General features: G+C 42.2%; 1 long non-coding RNA gene across 1 annotated transcript in view; it reads right to left on the bottom strand.

Moving 5' to 3' along the window:
• Positions 1-14,161: 14,161 nt before the first annotated feature.
• Positions 14,162-24,951, bottom strand: part of LOC119342173 — a 54,553-nt gene continuing 43,763 nt past the window's right edge. The window contains exons 7-9 of the long non-coding RNA XR_005165422.1: positions 16,126-16,230; positions 14,806-15,915; positions 14,162-14,719 (exon numbers count right to left, since the gene is read on the bottom strand). This is a non-coding gene — a long non-coding RNA (uncharacterized LOC119342173). The remainder of the gene's footprint in view (positions 14,720-14,805; positions 15,916-16,125; positions 16,231-24,951) is intronic.

Here is a 24,951-nt window from a genome sequence, read left to right as displayed (position 1 = left end):
GCCCCGCCGCCCGGTTTTTTTGAAAACCCCTTCGGTTTAAAAAAAACCCTAGTTCTTTTTTTATATAGATCGGTTTTATTTTTATTTTTTTCGGTTTATTTACTTAGTGAGCGTTCGCTCGTTCGTTCGTTCTAACGAACGTGTTCGTCGTTTAGTTTTTGCTAACGAACGTTCGTTCGTTTAGCCGTTTGTCGTTTTTCTTTTTATCAGATTTATTCCGTGATTTTTCCGATCGCGATTTCTGATCCGATTTTCGTTCTAGTTTAACTTTTCGCTCGTTTATCGGAATCAAGCGATTCAAGCTCCTGGAGTTTCATCTTGAAACCCTCTTTCCGAATAGCCAACTCAAACAAGTTTTTGCCTCTGTAAAATTTGACCCTAGTTCAGATTAGTAAACGGATCCTGTTTCTTTCGCCGTTTGAGTTTCGTTGCTTCGTTTGGTTTGATTCTTTTTGCGAACCAGAGTTCTTAAGTTGAACTCTCCGGTCAACCTCTTTAAATTGAAGTTTCGTTTGTGCATCTTTGCTTGTTGCTTATGTATGTATTGTTTGCTTGCGATAGAATTCCCGGAGTGCGAAGCGTGTTACTACGAGTCTCTAGGATTCCCGGATCGTCAGCAAGGCAAGTAACACTTTGATCATACTCTTTTCATACCCAGATTTTATGCATTAGTTTCAACACTCACACATTGCATGATTAGGATGTCATTAACTTGTGGGTTGGGAAGTAGTAGTTGAGGTAGAACCTATTGCCCTGTTATTATCAAACCCTTGGGAGTTACTTCTACGTGTTGCTTAAATTGCTATGCTATGCTCGTAGACGTGGTTGGGTTTGAGAGTTATCCATGACAGATGTGAGATTGTTAATTAATGGTTAACTTGAGGTGGCAACTTTAATACACATCTGGGTGGATTGAGGCACCTGGGGATCCCAGTGTTGTCTGTTTTGTTTTGGAAATCCCGGGGTACCCGTGTGATCTTCCTATGGACCGCCACCCAGGCTCAAAGGGAACTGAGATTATTCATGCTAGAAACTTCCGTGTGCAGCCGCAAGCTATTGTGGGCTCTAGCATAGTTGAGTAAGTTACGTGAAGCTGTTGAAGAGGTAGATCAGCAGGTAGTGGGTTTGTAGGTTTGGTATGGTCTACCGGGAGTAAAGAGTTAATGTTTCCGAAAGACTGTGTCTCGGTCATCCGTTTCTCAAACACCATGCAGCGCGAGAAATCAACGGAGGCGATCGAGTCTTGTGGGGAAAAGTGCGCAAACCTCTGCAGAGTGTACAATCTAATCATGGTTAGCCATGTCCCCGGTTATGGAAAATTCTGAGTATCTAGTACTTGAGTATTCACATGTATCTCATCACTCTAAATTAATATTGCTGGGATGTTAACAACTTTAATTGGGATTGAGTTGGGGTTATACCTTCTCAATGATGTTTCAACCACCATGATAGTTAAATTAAAATTTATTCCTTTGTTGTAGGGAAAAATTGGCTTTTCGCAAAAATGTAACCGTAGAGCTTTCCACCAGCGAAATATGCATGTAGTGGTAGCATTATTCTGTTATTGCTCTACTGTGTTACATTGCCAGCATATTCCATGTGCTGACCCGTTCTCGGGCTGCAACGTATTATGTTGCAGACTTTTCAGACGAGGAGTAAGGTTCGATAGGTCATTGCCGTGCAGCTCAGCTATGCCGTTGGAGTTGATGGACTCACTTTATCTTCCAAGCCTTCCGCTGTTATCGTATTAGATGGCCTTAAGCCATATTATTGTAATAAGTTCTCTTTTGAGACATTCGATGTAATAAGTGTGTGATTGCTACTCTGTTATAAATCCTTCGAGTACTGTGTGTGTCAGCATTACTGATCCAGGGATGACACTGAAACACAGAGACATGACCGTCTGAGGTCGGGTCGCTACATCAAGCATTCAAACTACTTAGAACTCCAAGAATTCAACATGCAAGCTCATCTACAGTAGCACCAAGGGTAGCTAATTATTCAAAATATAAATCACTAAAGCAAAAACTAATTGGACACACGGAAGAGTCACATACCAAGCAACAATCCCCCCAAACAGTTTTGGAAACGGAGCTTCGAGCAAAGAGATCGAAATCCGTGGGGTTTTGAGCAAGAACACGAAAGAGAGAGCAATGGTGATTTTTTTTCTGGAGGTAGGTGATGATGTGGGATGAAGAGATAAGTGAGGGGGCCCACGTGGGGACCACAACCCACCCGGACGCGCCTGCGGGTCCTGGCGCGCCCTGGTGGGTTGTGCCCACCTGGTGCACCTCCCTCTGATATTATTTGCACCAAAAATTCTTGAATATACAGAAAAAAATCGTATTAAATTTTCAGAAGATTCTGAGAACTTTTATTTTTGGGTCATTTTTTATTGCACGGAAAACTCAGAAAACAGATAAAACATGGCATTTTATTTTATTTAACTAATAAAAATAGAAAACAAAAGGTAGGGACAGAAGGTAGTGCTCACTAAATTCATCAACTTCATACCTCTCAAAAATGATCCATTAATAAGGTTTATCAAGTCTTATTAACAACTACTTTCGATTAGCATGAAACCGAAGAACTTTCGTAAATCACTAAGTTACCTCGACGGGGATATGACTGTCCCCAACAAAGCATTTCATATTTATTTTTAACACTAGGTAGAGGTAGTTGAAAACTTCCAATAGTGATTGTCGGAGAATTTTCAATAACATTAATACATTTCACTTGGGATTGTTTCTTCGGAAAGTGCACCGTATGCTCATTACCATTGATATGAAAAATGATCTTGCTTTTATTGCAATCAATAACAGCCCCTGTAGTATTCAAGAAGGGTCTACCAAGGATAATTGACATGTTGTCATCCTCAGGTATCTCAAGTATAGCAAAGTTAGTCAAAATAGTAACATTAGCAACAACAACGGGCACATCCTCACAAATACCGAAAGGTATGGCAGTTGATTTGGCAGTGGTGTCTACTAAACAACCTTCTTCTTGTAGACGTTGTTGGGCCTCCAAGTGCAGAGGTTTGTAGGGCAGTAGCAAATTTCCCTCAAGTGGATGACCTAAGGTTTATCAATCCATGGGAGGCATAGGATGACAACCCTACAACCAAATAACAAAGAGTTCTTGTGTCCCCAACACACCCAATACAATGGTAAATTGTATAGGTGCACTAGTTCAGCGAAGAGATGGTGATACAAGTGCAATATGGATGGTAGATATAGGTATTTGTAATCTGAAAATATAAAAACAGCAAGGTAGCAAGCGATAAAAGTGAGCGTAAACGGTATTGCAATGCTAGGAAACAAGGCCTAGGGTTCATACTTTCACTAGTACAAGTTCTCTCAACAATAATAACATAATTGGATCATATCACTAGCCCTCAACATGCAGCAAAGAGTCACTCCAAAGTGACTAATAGCGGAGGACAAACGAAGAGATTATGGTAGGGTACGAAACCACCTCAAAGTTATCCTTTTTAATCTATCTATTCAAGAGTCCGTAGTAAAATAACATGAAGCTATTCTTTCTGTTCGATCTATCATAGAGTTCATACTAGAATAACACCTTAAGACACAAATCAACCAAAACCCTAATGTCACCTAGATACTCCATTGTCACCTCAAGTATCCGTGGGCATGATTATACGATATGCATCACACAATCTCAGATTCATCTATTCAACCAACACAAAGTACTTCAAAGAGTGCCCCAAAGTTTCTACCGGAGAGTCAAGACGAAAACGTGTGCCAACCCCTATGCATAAGTTCACAAGGTCACTGAACCCGCAAGTTGATCACCAAAACATACATCAAGTGAATCACATGAATATCCCATTGTCACCACAGATAAGCATGGCAAGACATACATCAAGTGTTCTCAAATCCTTAAAGACTCAATCCGATAAGATAACTTCAAAGGGAAAACTTAATCCATTACAAGAGAGTAGAGGGGGAGAAACATCATAAGATCCAACTATAATGGCAAAGCTCGTGATACATCAAGATCATATCAGCTCAAGAACACGAGAGAGAGAGATCAAACACATAGCTAGTGGTACATTCCCTCAGCCCCGAGGGTGAACTACTCCCTCCTCGTCATGGAGAGCGCCGGGATGATGAAGATGGCCACCGGTGAGGGATCCCCCCCTTTGACAGGGTGCCGGAACAGGGTCCCGATTGGTTTTTGGTGGCTACATAGGCTTGCGGCAGCGGAGCAACCGATCTATTGTGCTCCTCGGTGTTTTAGGGTATATGGGCATATATAGGCGAAAGAAGTCGATCAAGGTAGCCACGAGGGGCCCACGAGGGTGGGGGGCGCACCCAGGGGGTAGGGCGCGCCCTCCTGCCTCGTGGCTACCTCGAAGCTGCCCCGACGTCTACTCCAAGTCTTCTGGATTGCTTTTGTTCCAAAATAACTCTCCCGAAGGTTTCATTCCGTTTGGATTCCGTTTGATATTCATTTTCCGCGAAACACTGATATAGGCAAAAACAGCAACTTGGACTGGGCCTCCGGTTAATAGGTTAGTCCCAAAAATAATATAAAAGTGTATAATAAAGCCCATTAAACATCTAAAACAGATAATATAATAGCATGAATATTTCATAAATTATAGATACGTTGGAGACGTATCAGCACCCCCAAGCTTAATTCCTACTCGTCCTCGAGTAGGTAAATGATAAAAGAAAGAATTTTATGAAGTGTGAATGATAGCAGGTGCACAAGTTTGATCAATGATAATTTAGTCACCTTTTCTAGCATCAATATATGTCATAACAGTAGCTCATCTCATAAAACTTTTCATGATCAAGTAACAAGCTATTCACATGTTAAAGCATAGACCATAAACTTTCTTGAAAACTAGCAAACTTCATTCTCAGTCATCAAACAATTGCAATTCATCATATTTTCAGGAAGGGTCTATGTCAGAGCTTTGATTTAGCAAACTCCACATACTCAACTATCATTTAATCTTTCACAATTGCTAACACTCACGTGATATTTATGGGTTCAAAGTCTTAATCGAACACAGCGAGAGATAGGGTCTTATAGTTTCGCCTCCCAACCTTTTACCTCAAGGGTAATGTCAACAATAATAATTTATGAACGCCTACATCCAAGTGGATATATATATCCGGATCACCCCAACACAAAGTGCTTGCCAAAGGAAAAGTGTAAAAAGGAAAGGTGATGATTACCATGACTCTTGTACAAGGGTAGAAGATAATAGTAAAAGATAGGCCCTTCGTAGAGGGAAGCAGAGGTTGTCATGCGCTTTTAAGGTTGGATGCACAAAATCTTAATGCAAAAGAACGTCACTTTATATTGCCGGTTGTGATAAAGACCTTTATTATGCAGTCCGTCGCTTCTATTTCTTCCCTATCACAAGTTCGTATAAAGCTTATTTTCTTTGCACTAATAGATCATACATATTTAAGGAGCAACTTTTATTGCATGCACCGATGACAACTTACTTGAAGGATCTTACTCAATCCATAGGTAGGTATGGTGGACTCTCATGGCAAAACTGGATTAAGGGATGTTTGGAAGCACAAGTAGTATTTCTACTTGGTGCAAAGAATTTGGCTAGCATGAGAGGGAAAGGCAAGCTCAACATGTTGGATGATCCAAGACAATATAACTTTTCAGATATAGGAAAACATAACCCATTACCTTGTCTTTTTTGTCCAACGTCAACCTTTTAGCATGTCATATTTTAATGAGTGCTCACAACTACAAAAGATGTCCATGATAGTATATTTATATGTGAAATCTCTCTTCCTTCAATATTCTTTCATGAATTGTTCAAGTGACCAATACAATGTTTGCTAACCTTCAATAAATTTACAACCTCTACTTCTTATATGTGAAGTCATCACTCCCCATGGGATAATCATCTGAAACATATATAATTTCAGATTTATGATATTCAACTCATTCAACCATTTACTCATATGATATAAGTGAAGCACACGAGTAAATGACAAACTACTCCAAAAATATATAAGTGAAAATCAATGAGTAGTCAAATAATTATTTAGCTATGTGAGGACTCTCTCTCATTTAAGTATTTCAGATCTTGATATTTTATTCAAACAACAATGAAACAAAACAAAATGACATTTCAAGGATAGCAAACATCATGTGAAGAAGCAAAAACTTAGGTTCCACCGATACTAACCGATAATTGTTGAAGAAGAAAGGTGGGATGCCTACCGGGGCATCCCCAAGCTTGGATGCTTGAGACTTCTTGAATTATTATCTTGGGGTGCCTTGGGCATCCCCAAGCTTGAGCTTTTGTGTCTCCTTAATTCCTTCTATATCACGGTTTCCCTAAATCTCAAAGACTTCATCCACACAAAACTCAACAAGAACTCGTGAGATAACTTAGTATAAACCAATGCAAAAACCTTATCATTTTCTACTGTAACAAATTACTAACATTATTATTCAACAATGCATATTAAATTTCTCTGCATATTTAATACTCCTATCCTCAAATAGAATCATTAAACAAGCAAGCATATGCAAACATAACAACAATCTGCCAAAACAATATAGTCTGTAAAGAATGCAAGATTCATCATACTTCCCTAACTCCAAAAATTATGAGAAAAATACTACACTGTAGAATATTTATCAGATCTCAATATGCAAAAAGTTTCAATATTATATCATTTTATGACTTTTCTAGGGAATTTTTGCAACAACGGTAAACTTTCTGTTTTGAAACAGCAACATGTATACTTGCAAAATAAGCATGGTAAAGGCTATCCTTAACATTTTTATTGAAAATATAGATGCAAAACATTATTCTAAATAACAGCAAGCAAATACTAACAAAATAAAATGACGCGCCAGGGAAAACACATATCATGTGGTGAATAAAACTATAGCTCCAAGTAAAGTTACGATGAACGAAGACGAAAGAGGGGATGCCATCCGGGGCATCCCCAAGCTTAGGCTCTTGGTTGTCCTTGAATATTACCTTGGGGTGCCTTGGGCCTCCCCAAGCTTAGGTTCTTTCCACTCCTTATTCCATAGTCCATTGAATGTTTACCCAAAACTTGAAAACTTCACAACACAAAACTCAACAGAAAATCTCATGAGCTCCGTTAGTACAAGAAAACAAACCACCACTTTGGTACTGTTGTGAACTCATTCTTTATTAATATAGGTGTAATATCTATAGTATTCCAACTTCTCTATGGTTCATACCCTCCGATACTACTCATAGATTCATCAAAATAAGCAAACAACACATAGAAAACATAATCTAACAAAAACAAAACAGTCTGTCACGGTCGCCGAGTGGCATCATTGGGGGTCTTTGTAGGTTAAATTATCCTAGACTGGTCACTTTGCTGAACGGTATCATTGAGCCAGCTTGGTCATAGGATCACTACAAACTCGCACCGGATTTCCTGGATATGCGTCAGAGGGTTTATGATAACAGAGCCTTGCGAGTGGTCAACAATTTCTGGGTAAGTCCTTTAAAACACCTAAATGTTCATACCAAAAGGTTTAAATTTGCCATAGTCATGATTTTACCCTTCTCACATGTATGCATGTTTGTAGGATTTCTATACATGCGTTCAGGGTCAGTAGGATCGTGCAAATGTGGTGGTTGAGAATATTGCCAAGGAGCTAGTCCACGACATGCACTATGAGGAGCGCGTCTGGTTAGTGGTCAAGTATCACGCGGACTATCTCAACCAGAAGATTTCCAAACAGGAGGTTCGAGGGAAGCATCTTTCATGGGACAATTACTTCAAGGCAAGTGACAATGGATGCTTGCTATTTCCTACATTACCGCAAAATTAGAATCCTTACTAAGATGTATTTGTTTAATTTACAAGTGATTTTGCGGTGGTGCGCTGACAAACGTCCGTGCTTGGAGAAGATCGTCGAACGGTGGACATATGGTGGCAGGATGAACACAAAGCAATATCTGAACGTTGTAAGTTGATGGGTTGTCCAGGACACCGTCAAGGCAACCTCACCATCCCAGGTGTCATCTCCAAACATGTAGGCAACAACATCCTTTTATTTTCATCATGTTCTCTTTCATTTGTGAGCATTCCCTTGATTGTTTGGATCGCTTTCTTTTGCAGAAAGAAAACACTGGCAAGGATATCACTTACTTCGAGGCATGGACCATCAAACATACCAAAGATGACAAGGACAAGGACCTTATCCACCCGGAGAGGGACTGAATCAACTCTAAAGCCCGGTCAGATGGAGAGAACTACACAAAAAAATTGAAGGAGACGTACGGGCAAGAGGTAATCCTCAGGTGCTACCGTTTGACCCTCTTGTGGCCATTGCCACAGCAGGCGGTAGACTGAATGGCCGGATGGTGGTTCACCTTGATTCTGTCATAACCTCCTCCCTTCCGAGAATCAAAACGCTCCATGCTATGAGTACTGGCTCTACTCCTACCGTAGAGCGTCACGTACCACATTTCGTGAGCATTATTGAGGATATCCAGGTCAGTGCTTCTTCATTGATCCTTCATGGTCCTGCATATTTGCATTTCAACATGAATGACATTTGCATTGCCATATTGTAGACTCGACTGATTGAGACTGAGAAATAACGAGATGAAAATCGGGCCAAGCTGAAGGCACAAGATGATCTAGTGAAGTCTTTACAACATCTGGTGGCCAATCTTTATTCCATGCAAGGCCAACCAGTGCCAGAGATGCCACCGATGCCAGAGTGGAACATTGTGAGTTTCATTCAAACTATTTATATCACCATTTTCGGCATTACCATATGCATTCATCTCACTATTGGGTCAATCCATCACAAGGCTCGAACAATGTTCCGGTAGTTCCACCTCAAGTTGGTGGAGTTGGGGAAGCAAACGGAATGCTGCCTTCTAATGTTGATGTTATCACTCCGATCTCCAAAATCGTGTGAACTTCATGTTATGTTCTGTTTGAAACTGTTCCTTGTATGTGCTTGAGAACTCTTGCATCTTGGGACTTGTAGACTTATGGTAGTCGAGTGTCTTGACTACTATTTCACCTTTTATGCACTATTGCTTTTATGTGGAATGTTTTTCAGAATCATTGCTTTTTTTGTTCAATGATGCCTATATGTGACATGTTCTATGCGTGATGAACTATATGTTGCTGCCGTTGTATATGTTTCGCTGCAGGAAAGAAACAAAAATGAAAAAGGCTGCTGGGCACACCATTATCGAGGGTGCCTCTCGATAACGACTGCGAAACTGGACCAGCATGCACCCTTTACCGAGAGGAATCTCGGTAAAAGTGTACCAACCAGTAGAACCTGGCACTTTTACCGAGAGGCCTCTCGGTAAAGGATAATAACCTGTAGTGCTCCTGACAACTTTATCGAGAGGCCTCTCGGTAAAGGTAAAAGGATTGCCGACGGCGGCCCTCATCGAAGTATGGGCATGACTTTCAGGACAAGTGACGTGGCCCTCCCCTATTGGCTTAGTTTGCGAGAGGAGCACTCAGCACAGATGGAGTTTGCCGACAGTGGCTCTCGGCAAAGTTGGCCCTCGGCCTGTTCTCGTGGTCCCACATGTTAGGAGATGACACGTGTCAGCCTCCTACCGGTTCTCTTTGCCGAGAGCAACTCTCAGCAAAGTTGGCCCTCGGCCTGTTCTCGTGGTCCCACATGTCAGGAGATGACACGTGTCAGCCTCCTACTGATTATCTTTGCCGAGAGTCACTCTCGGCAAAGTTGGCCCTCGGTCTGTTCTAGTGGTCCCACATGTCAGGACATGACACGTGTCAGCCTCCTATTTGGTCTGTTTGCCGAGAGCCCCTCTCGGCAAAGTTGGCCCTCGGCCTGTTCTCGTGGTCCCACATGTCAGGTGATGACACGTGTCAGCCTCCTACTGACTCTCTTTGCCAAGAGACCCTCTCGGAAAAGTTTGCCAATGTGGCAACATCCGTCCCCAACTGTTATCCGTTAGCTGCTTTATTTTGCCGAGACGTGTTGTTTAGCTCTCGGCAAAGACTTTACCGAGTGCCCGTGTTCTGGCGCTCGGCAAATTCCTGTTTGCCGGAGAGGTGTACGCCGGGTGGCTTTTGCCGAGGGGGACACTCGGCAAAGGCTTTGCCGGCGGTTTTCGGCCCTTTGCCGAGTGTCCGTGGCACCCGTCGTATATCAGAATTCTAGTAGTGCATGCACAAGTGTTTAAGATTGTTTCTCCGCAAACTACACGACGTACGAAAGCATATATAAGCTCATTTTTTTCGAAAAGGGGCGCTTCTATATCTATATCTATACCTACTAATAAAGTAAGGTGTGTTTTTCAGTTTTTTCATCTGTTCAACGTCAAAAAGATATTTTTTCTATGTAAGGTGGTACTAAATTTTTGTGCGTCTATCCGCTAGAAAAAAAAGTTTGTCCAGAATTCCGTAATTGGGCCGTGCGCGCTCCGGCTCACCGAAACCAGCCCACTTATTATTGCCCACACAGTCGAGAAGACCTTATTTATCACATAGAGCGATAGTTGAAGCTTCCCAACAGGGCGCCTACGACTGGGCCATCCCATTTCCCCTTTTTCTTTGTTCTATTTCTATTTTTATTTTTCCGTTTCTTTCTGTTTCTCTTTTATATTTCTTTTTCCTTTTTTTCTTCTTTATTTTTACTTTTCTGTGAAGTAAAAATTTCTAAAATATTCAGAATTTCAATTTTTATTCAAACATTCAATCTAAAATTTTGTTCATGTTTGGGAAAATGTTCGAAACTTTTAGAAAATTCCCCACTCAAAATTTTCTGAAGATTCAAAAAAAATCCCATTTTTAAAAAAATGTTTGTATTGGTCAAATATTTCTTTGAGATTTTTTTATAAACATTATATTTCTTAAAATTTTCCATATTTTAAAATATTCTAGTTTTAGTAAAATATTGAAAATCAAAAATAATATCTGCGTCTAAGAAAATAATTTTCTAAAATTATCTTGAATGACCCCCTTTAAAAAACAAAAAAAAATCAAAATATTTGTGTTTTCGTAAAATTTTCATTTTTTCAAAATATTGTTTGTGAATTTCAGAAACTATTAATGTTTCTAATTTTGTACGTGTTTTTCCAAAAATATTGGAATTTTCAAGCAAAAATGTTTGCACTTTTGGAAAATTGTTTGGGATTTAAAAAGTTATTCACATTTCAAAGAATATTCGCCAATTCATATTTTTTCAATGTTCAAGAAAATCAAAAAATATTTTTAATCTGACGCTATTGTATTTTCTTAAATATTCGCGCTGGTCATTGGTTAGTGGTGCACGTTCGTTTTATGCTGAAATTGTGGGCACGTGCCAATAAAAGAGAATATGTTGTTTGGCTTTGATTAGAGCAAAATTATGGGCACTTGAGCAATAAAATAATCAAAGAAAATAAACCCTCGAAAAGAAGGGACATTCATGCCTGATTATACTAATGAAACGGGATTTATGCGCTGCAACTAAAAATCCACCCAATTAAGCTGTCGTAGGATAGAGTGGTCGAAGGAACTGTGTCCCGAAGGTTGCCGCGCAGCCACCATATGAGGAGGTAAGCACAACCCCGAGATGGAGGCAGACCCGGAGAAAATAAAAGGCATGAGTTGGGTGCTCGCCACCACCCCGACCAACCACACCACTATCTACATTTTGAGTGTCAAACATATCCAGCGAGAAGACCATAACTCCTTGCTTTGTCGCCTACCATTGTGGAGACCCTTTTTTGGACGATACATCAATTATCTTTCCCTTGCTTGTCGCCAAATAAATATCTCTCCCGTTGCAACGCACGGGCATATGTGCTAGTTATTACTTAAAACTATTACACCAGGCCTCTGCGTAACTAAGATGCACACAACCGAACGAGGTCCTCTCTCACAAACGAAAATTAAAAAGGAGAAATACAAAGAAACATGTAGAGTCCGTATAACGCCTAAAGTGGAGGGGTGTCAATCCTAAGATCATGCTGCCACCCATGTTGGGTAAAAGAATCCCTCGCCGTAGCCTCCAATCGTGTACACACCTCCGTAAACAGGTGTCGATTCTCCACACATTGTAGAGAGGACCTTAAACGATGAGTTTTAGTACATCTATAGATAACCTACAACAGAGAAGTACTTTTATTTTTAAAAATCTTATCATTTCTACATAGCCAAAGCAACCAAATAATGGTAAGCGCTCCCACGTTGAGAAGAGTTCTAAACTTGTGATCAATCCCATCTAACCAGTTGCCAAATACATTAGCAACACTACAGGGAGGATACAAGATAGAAGCTATTTGGATGACTGACCATATAGAATGAGCTAATTTGCATTGGAAGAATAAATGTTTTATTGTCTCATCGTGGTGACAAAAGAGACATTGTGAACTTCCATGCCAATTCTTCTTAATAAGGGTATCTTTAGAAAAAATGACTCCTCGACGAAGATACCATGCAAAGATTTTACTCTTAAGAGGTATCTTCATCTTCCAGATCTTCTTGTTATTGTCAACTGGCATATTAGACTGGATTAACGCTCTATACATAAGAGAATTGTCCATTCCAATGGAGGTTCCATCGGAATATATCAGACTCATATGAAAATTGCACCATGGACAATCACTGTAGAAGGATGTTTGATACGTCTCCAACGTATCTATAATTTTTGATTGCTCCATGCTACTTTATCTATTGTTTTGGACTATATTGGGCTTTATTTTCCACTTTTATATTATTTTTGGGACTAACCTATTAACCGGAGGCCCAGCCAAGAATTGCTGTTTTTTTTTGCCTATTTCAGTGTTTCGAAGAAACGGAATATCAAATGGAGTCCAAACGGAATGAAACCTTTGGGAACGTGATTTTCTCACCGAACGTGATCCAGGAGACTTGGACCCTACTCCAAGCAGGGCCAGAGGCGGTCACAAGGGTGGAGGGCGCGCCCCCTACCTCGTGGGCCCCCTGACGCTCCACCGACGTACTCCTTCCTCCTATATATATCTACGTATCCCCAAACGATCAGCAGGGGAGCCAAAAACCTAATTCCACCGCCGCAACCTTCTGTATCCGCGAGATCCCATCTTGGGGCATGTTCTGGAGCTCCGCCGGAGAGGGCATCCACCACGGAGGGCTTCTACATCATCATAGCCCCTCCGATGAAGTGTGAGTAGTTTACCTCAGACCTTCGGGTCCATAGTTAGTAGCTAGATGGCTTATTCTCTCTTTTTGGATCTCAATACAATGTTCCCCCCCTCTCTTGTGGAGATCTATTCGATGTAATCTTCTTTTTGCGGTGTGTTTGTTGAGATCGATGAATTGTGGGTTTATGATCCAGATTATCTATGAATAATATTTGAATCTTCTCTGAATTCTTTTATGTATGATTGAGTTATCTTTGAAAGTCTCTTCGAATTATCCGTTTGGTTTGGCCAACTAGATTGGTTGTTCTTGCAATGGGAGAAGTGCTTAGCTTTGGGTTCAATCTTGTGGTGTCCTTACCCAGTGACAGAAAGGGTTGCAAGGCACGTATTGTATTGTTGCCATCGAGGATAACAAGATGGTTTTTTTTATCATATTGCATGAATTTATCCCTCTACATTGTGTCATCTTGCTTAAGGCGTTACTCTGTTTTTAACTTAATACTCTAGATGCCTGCTGGATAGCGGTCGATGAGTGGAGTAATAGTAGTAGATGTAGAATCGTTTTAGTCTACTTGTCATGGACGTGATGCCTATATATATGATCATACCTAGATAACCTCATAATTATTCGCTTTTCTATCAATTGCTCAACAGTAATTTGTTCACCCACCGTAGAATACTTATGCTCTTGAGAGAAGCCACTAGTGAAACCTATGGCCCTCGGGTCTATTCTCATCATATCAATCTCCATTACTTTATTACTTGCTTTGTTTTTACTTTGCCCTTTACTTTTTACTTTGCATCTCTATATCAAAAATACCAAAAATATTATTTATCATCTCTATCAGATATCACCCTCGTAAGTGACCGTGAAGGGATTGACAACCCCTAATCGCGTTGGTTGTGAGTAGCTATCGTTTTGTGTAGGTACGAGGGACTCGTGCGTGATCTCCTACTGGATTGATACCTTGGTTCTCAAAAACTGAGGGAAATACTTACGCTACTTTACTGCATCATCCTCTCCTCTTCGGGGAAATCCAATGCAGTGCTCAAGAGGTAGCAATGTTCCCTGTTTGGAGCCTGTGTCCAATTAAATCTCTTCTGAACATCACATTTGGCGGAAATGATTCCATTACCGTGGTGATAGTATCACCCTTGTGGCACACAATGTTGTATAGAGTTGGATATTGTTCCAGGATTGTGGCATCTCCTAGGCACTTGTCCTCCCAGAATCTAATTTCTGAGCCATCCATAATCGAGAAGGATCCATAGTAGAAGAAATATTTCTTAGCCATTATACCTGCCCAAAAGTGGGAATCCCCAGGCTTCCAGTATACTTGGGATACCGCCTTGGAACCAACACATTTCCTCCTTAGAAGGGTTTGCCATACACCATCTTCCATCAGTAATTTAAAAAACCATTTGTCGAGAAGGGCCCCATTCTTAACATCAAGGTCATGAATGCCCAATCCGCCTTGGTCTTTGGGATGGCAAACCACACTCCATTTAGCCAGTCGATATTTCTTTCTCTCACTATCTCCTTGCCAAAAGAATCTTGATCGGAAGTAATCCAATATATGTAAAAACTCCTTTCGGCAACTGAAAGAAGGAAAGCATATATAGTACCATATTACTTAGTACTGAATTTATGAGGACCAATCTTCCACCTAGAGACAAAAATGTACCTTTCCAACTGCTAAGTCTTTTTTGTAGCCTCTCCTTGACGTGTTTCTATTCAACATTTGTGAGTCTCCGATAATGTGTATCCCCAAATATGTGATTGGAAACTGTCCCAACCCACATCCGAATAGTTCAGCATACAGGTGGGCCTCGTCTTGAGCCTCGCCGAAGAAAAACAATTCACTTCTATGAAAATTGATCTTAAGACCTGAGATTTGCTCGAATGCTGATAAAATTAGTTTCAGATTTCTCGCTTTCTCGAGGTCATGATCTATGAAGAGAATCATATCATCGGCATTTGAAGTATAGAGAGACCACCATCAACTAGCTAGATGATTAACTACCCCATCAATTTGGACATCAACCTTGGCACGCTCAGTCATGACCGCTAGCATATCCGTCACTATATTGAATAGCATGGGCGATAACGAATCACCTTGTCACAATCCCTTCTTCGTTTGGAAATAGTGTTCAACGTTGTCATCATTGATCTTAATGGCAATACTACCTCCAGCAACAAAGCTATGGATCATAGCGCGCCACTCTGCAAAAAAATCCTTTCATTCTGAGAGTCTGTTGAAGAAAGGGCCACTTGACTTTGTCATAAGCCTTTCAAAGTATATTTTGAGTACCACTCCATTCAACTTTTTCCGGTGTAATTCATGGACTCTTCCATGCAGGATAACAACTCCATCTAGGATGTTCCTGACTTGCATAAAATTTGTCTGTGAAGGCCGAACCACATGTTCAACAATCGAATTTAGCCTAATAGTCGCAACCTTCATCAATATTTTAAATCTAACATTTAAGAGGCAAATAGGTCTATATTGTTGTATCCTTTCAGCCTCATTAACCTTAGGTTATAAAATAATCTCACCGAAGTTTAAGCAAAACAATTCTAGTTGACCAACATGTAGGTCGCTAAACAAAAGTAGGAGATCCGGTTTGATGACTTCCCTTAAGTTCTAATAGAACTCGATGGGAAAACCATCCGGACTTGTTATGCTCCATTAGGAAAGCCACCTTTCTAACTTCCTCCTCGGAGTATGGGGCTATTAGAAGTTCAGAACAATTGCTCAACTGCTGATGGGTCACCACGACGCAGCAAAGAGCACCTGTAAAATCAAAGAGCCAAAATTAAACCATGGTTGATGTGGGGATTGGATACATGTGTAATAGAGAAGATGCTAATGGTACCCACTGCACCAACCCTGTGGAAATTGGCAGGCTCGGGGAGCCGATTGCCGGCGAGCGGAGCAGAAAATTTGCCGGACTTTTAGTAGGAAGGGAGGGGAAGGTAATGATGGAGCCAATCAGGTAAATACCTCACGAACTGAAGTCTGAAGCCAATTTGCTTGGTCTGAACTCTGAAGTCTGATGTCTGAACAGTTGCTCAACTGCACTGGTTACCACAACACAGCAAAGAGCACCTGTAAAATAAGAGACCCAAAATTAAACAATGGTTGATGTGGGGATTGGATACATGTGTAACAGGGAAGACGCTAATGGCACCCATTGTTGGAAATATGCCCTAGAGGCAATAATAAATTAGTTATTATTATTATATTTCCTTGTTCATGATAATCGTTTATTATCCATGCTAGAATTGTATTGATAGGAAACTCAGATACATGTGTGGATACATAGACAACACCATGTCCCTAGTAAGCCTCTAGTTGACTAGCTCATTGATCAATAGATGGTTACGGTTTCCTGACCAAGGACATTGGATGTCGTTGATAACGGGATCACATCATTAGGAGAATGATGTGATGGACAAGACCCAATCCTAAGCCTAGCACAAAGATCGTGTAGTTCGTATGCTAAAGGTTTTCTAATGTCAAGTATCATTTCCTTATACCATGAGATTGTGCAACTCCCGGATACCGTAGGAATGCTTTGGGTGTACCAAACGTCACAACGTAACTGGGTGGCTATAAAGGTGCACTACGGGTATCTCCGAAAGTGTCTGTTGGGTTGGCACGAATCAAGACTGGGATTTGTCACTCCGTGTGACGAAGAGGTATCTCTGGGCCCACTCGGTAGGACATCGTCATAATGTGCACAATGTGACCAAGGAGCTGATCACGGGATGATGTGTTACGGAACGAGTAAAGAGACTTGTTGGTAACGAGATTGAACAAGGTATCGGCATACCGACGATCGAATCTCGGGCAAGTACAATACCGCTAGACAAAGGGAATTGAATACGGGATTGATTGAATCCTCGACATCGTGGTTCATCCAATGAGATCATCATGGAATATGTGGGAGCCAACATGGGTATCCAGATCCCGCTGTTGGTTATTGGCCAGAGAGTTGTCTCGGTCATGTCTGCATGGTTCCCGAACCCGTAGGGTCTACACACTTAAGGTTCGATGACGCTAGGGTTATAAAGGAAGTTTGTATGTGGTTACCGAATGTTGTTCGGAGTCCCGGATGAGATCTCGGACGTCACGAGGAGTTCCGGAACGGTCCGGAGGTAAAGATTTATATATGGGAAGTCATCATACGGTCACCGGAATAATTCGGGGGTTACCGGTATTGTACGGGGACCACCGAAGGGGTTCCGGGGGTCCACCGGGAGGGCCCACCTGCCCCGGAGGGCCCTATGGGCTGTTTGTGGAGAGGGACCAGCCCCTTAGTGGGCTGGGCGCCTTCCCCCTTAGGGCCCATGCGCCTAGGGTTTGGGGGGAAACCCTAAAGGGGGGGCGCCCCTTGCCTTGGGGGGCAAGGCAACCCCCCTGGCCGCCGCCCCCTCCTCAGATTGGATCTGAGGGGGCCGGCCCCCCTCTCCCTTGCCCCTATATATATGTGGGGGGTGGGAGGGCAGCCGCACCCAAGTTCTGGCGCAGCCCTCCCCTCTCCCAAGTCCTCCTCCCCGTGGTGCTTGGCGAAGCCCTGCAGGATTGCCACGCTCCTCCACCACCACCACACTGTTGTGCTGCTGCTGGACGAAGTCTTCCCCAACCTCTCCCTCCCTCCTTGCTGGATCAAGGCGTGGGAGACGTCACCGGGCTGTACGTGTGTTGAACGTGGAGGTGCCGTCCGTTCAGCACTAGGATCTCCGGTGATTTGGATCACGACGAGTACGACTCCTTCAACCCCGTTCTCTTGAACGCTTCCGCTTAGCGATATACAAGGGTATGTAGATTCACTCTCCTTCCCCTCGTTGCTAGATTACTCCATAGATTGATCTTGGTGATGCGTAGAAAATTTTAAATTTCTGCTACGATCCCCTACAGTGGCATCATGATCTAGGTCTATGCGTAGTTTCTATGCACGAGTAGAACACAAGTTGTTGTGGGCGTCGATTTTGTCAATTTACTTGCCGTTACTAGTCTTATCTTGATTTGGCGGCATCGTGGGATGAAGCGGCCCGGACCGACCTTACATGTACTCTTACGTGAGACAGGTTCCACCGACTGACATGCAGTAGTTGCATAGGGTGGCTAGCGGGTGTCTGTCTCTCCCACTTTAGTCGGATCGGATTCGATGAAAAGGGTCCTTATGAAGGGTAAATAGTAATTGGCGTATCACGTTGTGGTTTTTGCGTAGGTAAGAAATGTTCTTGCTAGAAACCCATAGCAGCCACGTAAAACATGCAAACAACAATTAGAGGACGTCTAACTTGTTTTTGCGGGGTATGCTATGTGATGTGATATGGCCAAAAGAATGTGATGAATGATATGTGATGTAAGAGATTGATCATGTTCTTGTAATAGGAATCACGACTTGCATGTCGATGAGTATGACAACCGGCAGGAGCCATAGGAGTTGTCTTAATTTATTGTATGACCTGCGTGTCGTTGAACAACGCCATGTAATTACTTTACTTTATTGCTAAACCGTTAGCTATAGTATCAGAAGTAATTAGTTGGCGAGACAACTTCATGGAGACACGATGATGGAGATCATGATGATGGAGATCATGGTGTCATGCCGGTGATGATGATGATCATGGAGCCCCGAAGATGGAGATCAAAAGGAGCAAAATGATATTGGCCATATCATGTCACTATTTGATTGCATGTGATGTTTATCATGTTTATGCATCTTATTTGCTTAGAACGACGGTAGTAAATAAGATGATCCCTCATTAAAATTTCAAGAAAGTGTTCCCCCTAACTGTGCACCGTTGCGAAAGTTCGTCGTTTCGAAGCACCACGTGATGATCGGGTGTGATAGATTCTAACGTTCACATACAACGGGTGTAAGCCATATTTACACACGCGAAACACTTAGGTTGACTTGACGAGCCTAGCATGTACAGACATGGCCTCGGAACACAAGAGACCGAAAGGTTGAGCATGAGTCGTATAGTAGATACGATCAACATGAAGATGTTCACCGATGATGACTAGTCCGTCTCACGTGATGATCGGACACGGCCTAGTTGACTCGGATCATGTGATCACTTAGATGACTGGAGGGATGTCTATCTGAGTGGGAGTTCATAAGATGAACTTAATTATCCTGAACATAGCCAAAAAGTTTTTTGCAAATCATGTCGTAGCTCGCGCTTTAGTTCTACTGTTTTAGATATGTTCCTAGAGAAAATATAGTTGAAAGTAGATATTAGCAATTATGCGGACTGGGTCCATAAACTGAGGATTGTCCTCATTGCTTTGTAGAAGGCTTATGGCCTTAATGCACTGCTCGGTGTGCTGAACCTCAAATGTCGTCTCTGGATGTTGCGAACATCTGACATGCACGTTGTGATAACTACGTGATAGTTCAGTTAGACGGTTTAGAATTGAGGCACAAAGACGATTTCGGAACGTCGCGGAACATATGAGATGTTTCGAGGGCTGAAATTAGGATTTCAGGCTCGTGCCCACGTCAAGAGGTATAAGACCTCCGACGAGTTTCTTAGCCTGCAAACTAAGGGAGAAAGGCTCAATCGTTGAGCTTGTGCTCAGATTGTCTGAGTACAACAATCACTTGAATCGAGTGGGAGTTGATCTTCCAGATGAGATAGTGATGTTTCTCCAAAGTCATTGCCACCAAGCTACTAGAGCTTCGTGATGAACTATAACAGATCAGGGATAGATATGATGATCCTTGAGATATTCGCGATGTTTGACACCGCGAAAGTAGAAATCAAGAAGGAGCATCAATTGTTGATGGTTGGTGAAACCACTAGTTTCAAGAAGGGCAAGGGCAAGAAGGGATACTTCACGAAACGACAAATCCGCTGCTGCTCTAGTGAAGAAACCCAAGGTTGAACCCAAACCCGAGACTAAGTGCTTCTGTAATAAGGGGAACAGCCACTGGAGCAGAATTACCCTAGATACTTGGTAGATGAGAAGGCTGGCAAGGTCGATAGAAGTATATTGGATATGCATGATGTTAATGTGTACTTCACTAGTACTCCTAGTAGCACCAGGGTATTAGATACCGGTTCGGTTGCTAAGTGTTAGTAGCCCGAAATAAAAGCTACGGAATAAACGGAGACTAGCTAAAGGTGAGCTGACGATATGTGTTGGAAGTGTTTCCAAGGTTGATGTGATCAAGCATCGCACGCTCCCTCTACCATCGAGATTGGTGTTAAACCTAAATAATTGTTATTTGGTGTTTGCGTTGAGCATAGACATGATTGGATTATATCTATCGCAATACGGTTATTCATTTAAGGAGAATAATGGTTACTCTATTTATTTGAATGATACCTTTAATGGTCTTGCACCTAAAAGAATGGTTTACTGAATCTCGATCGTAGTGATACACATTTTCATGCCAAAAGATATAAGATAGTAATGATAGTACCACTTACTTGTGGCACTGCCATGTAAGTCATATTGGTATAAAACGCATGAAGAAGCTCCATGTTGATGGATCTTTGGACTCACTCGTTTTGAAATGTTTGAGACATGCGAACCATGTCTATTGGTGTATATGCATGAAGAAACTCCATGCAAATGGACCGTTTGGACTCACTTGATTTTGAATCACTTGAGACATGCAAATCATACCACATGGGCAAGATGTCTGAAAGCCTCGTTTTCAGTTAAATGGAACAAGAAAGCAACTTGTTGGAAGTAATACATTTTGATGTGTGCAGTGCAATGAGTGCTGAGGCACACAGTGAATATCGTTATGTTCTTACTTCACGGATGATTTGAGTAGATACTGAGTGTATTTACTTGATGAAACACAAGTCTGAATTATTGAAAGGTTCAAGTAATTTCAGAGTGAAGTTGAAGATCGTCGTGACAAGAGGATAAAATGTCTATGATATGATCATAGAGATGAGTATCTGAGTTATGAGTTTGGTATGAAATTAAGACATTGTGAAAATTGTTTCACAACTAATACCGCCTGGAACACCATAGTGTGATGGTGTGTCCGAACATCATAGATGCACCCTATTGGATATGGTGCATACCAGGATGTCTCTTATCAAATTACCACTATCGTTCATGGGTTAGGCATTAGAGACAACCACATTCACTTTAAATAGGGCACCACGTAATTCCGTTGAAATGACACCGTATGAACTATGGTTTAGAGAAACCTAAGTTGTCGTTTCTTGAAAGTTTGGGGCTGCGATGCTTACATGAAAAAGGTTTCAGCCTGATAAGCTCGAACCCAAAGCGGACAAATACATATTCATAGGACACCCAAAAATAGTTGGGTATACCTCCTATTTCAGATCCGGAAGCGAAAGATTGTTTCTAGAAACGGGTCCTTTCTCGAGGAAAAGTTTCTCTCGAAAGAATTGAGTGAGAGGATGGTGAAGACTTGATAAGGTTATTGAACCATCACTTCAACTAGTGTGTAGCAGGGCACAGGAAGTTGTTCCTGTGGCACCTACACCAATTGAAGTGGAAGTTGATGATAATGATCATGAAACTTCGGATCAAGTCACTACCAAACCTCGTAGGATGACAAGGACAGGTACTGCTTCAGAGTGGTACGTAATCCTGTCTTGGAAGTCATGTTGCTAGACAACAATGAACCTACGAGCTATGGAGAAGCGATGGTGGGCCCGGATTCCGACGAATGGCTCGAGGCCATAAAATCCGAGAGAGGATCCATGTATGAAAACAAAGTATGGACTTTGGAAGAAATACTTGATGGTCGTAAGGCTGTTGGGTACAGATGGATTTTGAAAGGAAGATGGACGATGATGGTAAGTGTCACCATTAAGAAAGCTCGACTTGTCGTTAAAATGTTTTCCGACAAGTTCAAGGAGTTGACTACGATGAGACTTTCTCACTCGTAGCGATGCTAAGAGTCTGTTGAAATTATATTAGCAGTTACTGCATAATTTATGAAATCTTGCAGATAGGATGTCAAAACATTGTTTCCTCGATGAGGAAAGGTTGTATGTGATACAACCAGAAGGTTCTGTCAATCCTGAAAGATGCTAACAAGTATGCAAAGCTCCAGCAATCCTTCTAAGGACTGGAGTAAGCATCTCGGAGTTGGAATATACGCTTTGATGAGATGATCAAAGATTTTGGGTTTATACAAAGTTTATGAGAAACTTGTATTTCCAAAGAAGTGAGTGGGAGCACTATAGCATTTCTGATGAGTATATGTTGTTGACATATTGTTGATCGGAAATGATGTAGAATTTCTGGAAAGCATATAGGGTTATTTGAAAGGTGTTTTTCAATAGAAAACCTGGATTAAGCTATTTGAACATTGAGCATCAAGATCTATGAGGATAGATCAAAACGCTTAATAGTACTTTCAAATGAGCACATACCTTGACATGATCTTGAAGGTGTTCAAGATGGATCAGTCTAAGAAGGAGTTCTTTCCTGAGTTGTAAGGTATGAAGTTAAGACTTCATACCTGGATTAAGCTATTTGAACATTGAGCATCAAGATCTATGAGGATAGATGAAAATGCTTAATAGTACTTTCAAATGAGCACATACCTTGACATGATCTTGAAGGTGTTCAAGATGGATCAGTCAAAGAAGGAGTTCTTGCCTGAGTTGTAAGGTATGAAGTTAAGACTTAAAGCTCGACCACGGCAGAAGAAAGAGAAAGGATGAATGTCGTCCCCTATGCCTTAGCCATAGGCTCTATAGAGTATGTCATGCTTTGTACTGCACCTGATGTGTGCCTTGCCACATGTCTGGCAAGAGGGTACAAAGGTGACCCGGGAGTGGGTCACTAGATAGCGGTCAAAAATTATCCTTAGAGGAATAAGGAAATGTTTCTCGGTTATGGAGGTGATAAAGAGTTTGACGTAAAGAGTTACGTCGATGCAAGCTTAACACCTATCCGGATAGCTCTGAGTAGAGATACCGGATACGTATAATGGAGCAATAATTTGGAATAGCTCCAAGTGGAACGTGGTAGCGGCATCTACGATATGACATAAAGTTTTGTGAAATACATAGGGATCTGAATATTGCAGACCCATTGACTACAACCTCTCTCACAAGCATAAATGATCAAACCCAGAACTCATTGAGTGTTAATCACATAGTGATGTGAACTAGATTATTGATTCTAGTAAACTCTTTGGATGTTGGTCACATGGCGATGTGACCTGTGAGTGTTAATCACATGGCGATCTGAACTAGATTATTGACTCTAGTGCAAGTGGGAGACTGTTGGAAATATGCCCTAGAGGCAATTATAAATTAGTTATTATTATTATATTTCCTTGTTCATGATAATCGTTTATTATCCATGCTAGAATTGTATTGATAGGAAACTCTGATACATGTGTGGATACATAGACAACACCATGTCCCTAGTAAGCCTCTAGTTGACTAGCTCGTTGATCAATAGATAGTTACGGTTTCCTGACCATGGACATTGGATGTTGTTGATAACGGGATCACATCATTAGGAGAATGATGTGATGGACAAGACCCAATCCTAAGCCTAGCACAAAGATCGTGTAGTTCGTATGCTAAAGCTTTTCTAATGTCAAGTATCATTTCCTTAGACCATGAGATTGTGCAACTCCCGGACAACGTAACTGGGTGGCTACAAAGGTGCACTACGGGTATCTCCTAAAGTGTCTGTTGGGTTGGCACGAATCAAGACTGGGATTTGTCACTCCGTGTGACGGAGAGGTATCTCTGGGCCCACTCGGTAGGACATCATCATAATGTGCACAATGTGACCAAGGAGTTGATCACGGGATGATGTGTTACGGAATGAGTAAAGAGACTTGCCGGTAACAAGATTGAACAAGGTATCGGCATACCGACGATCGAATCTCGGGCAAGTACAATACCGCTAGACAAAGGGAATTGAATACGGGATTGATCGAATCCTCGACATCATGGTTCATCCGATGAGATCATCATGGAACATGTGGGAGCCAACATGGGTATCCAGATCCCGCTGTTGGTTATTGGCCAGAGAGTTGCCTCGGTCATGTCTGCATGGTTACCGAACCCGTAGGGTCTACACACTTCAGGTTCGATGACGCTAGCGTTATAAAGGAAGTTTGTATGTGGTTACCGAATGTTGTTCGGAGTCCCGGATGAGATCTCGGACGTCACGAGGAGTTCCGGAACGGTCCGGAGGTAAAGATTTATATATGGGAAGTCATCATACGGTCACCGGAATAATTCAGGGGTTACCGGTATTGTACCGGGACCACCGAAGGGGTTCCAGGGGTCCACCGGGAGGGTCCACCTGCCCCGGAGGGCCCTATGGGCTGTTTGTGGAGAGGGACCAGCCCCTTAGTGGGCTGGGCGCCTTCCCCCTTAGGGCCCATGCGCCTAGGGTTTGGGGGGAAACCCTAAAGGGGGGCGCCCCCTTGCCTTGGGGGGCAAGGCAACCCCCCTGGCCGCCGCCCCCTCCTCAGATTGGATCTGAGGGGGCTGGCCCCCCCTCTCCCTTGCCCCTATATATATGTGGGGGGTGGGAGGGCAGCCGCACCCAAGTTCTGGCGCAGCCCTCCCCCTCTCCCAAGTCCTCCTCCTCTCCCGCGGTGCTTGGCGAAGCCTTGCAGGATTGCCACGCTCCTCCACCACCACCACACCGTTGTGCTGCTGCTGGACGGAGTCTTCCGCAACCTCTCCCTCTCTCCTTACTGGATCAAGGCGTGGGAGACGTCACCGGGCTGTACGTGTGTTCAACACGGAGGTGCCGTCGGTTCGGCACTAGGATCTCCAGTGATTTGGATCACGACGAGTACGACTCCTTCAACCCCGTTCTCTTGAA

The sequence above is a fragment of the Triticum dicoccoides genome, chromosome 7B (genome assembly GCF_002162155.2).
Source record: "Triticum dicoccoides isolate Atlit2015 ecotype Zavitan chromosome 7B, WEW_v2.0, whole genome shotgun sequence".
Taxonomy (NCBI): Eukaryota; Viridiplantae; Streptophyta; class Magnoliopsida; order Poales; family Poaceae; genus Triticum; species Triticum dicoccoides.
This window is presented reverse-complemented; position numbering and strand designations above follow the sequence as displayed.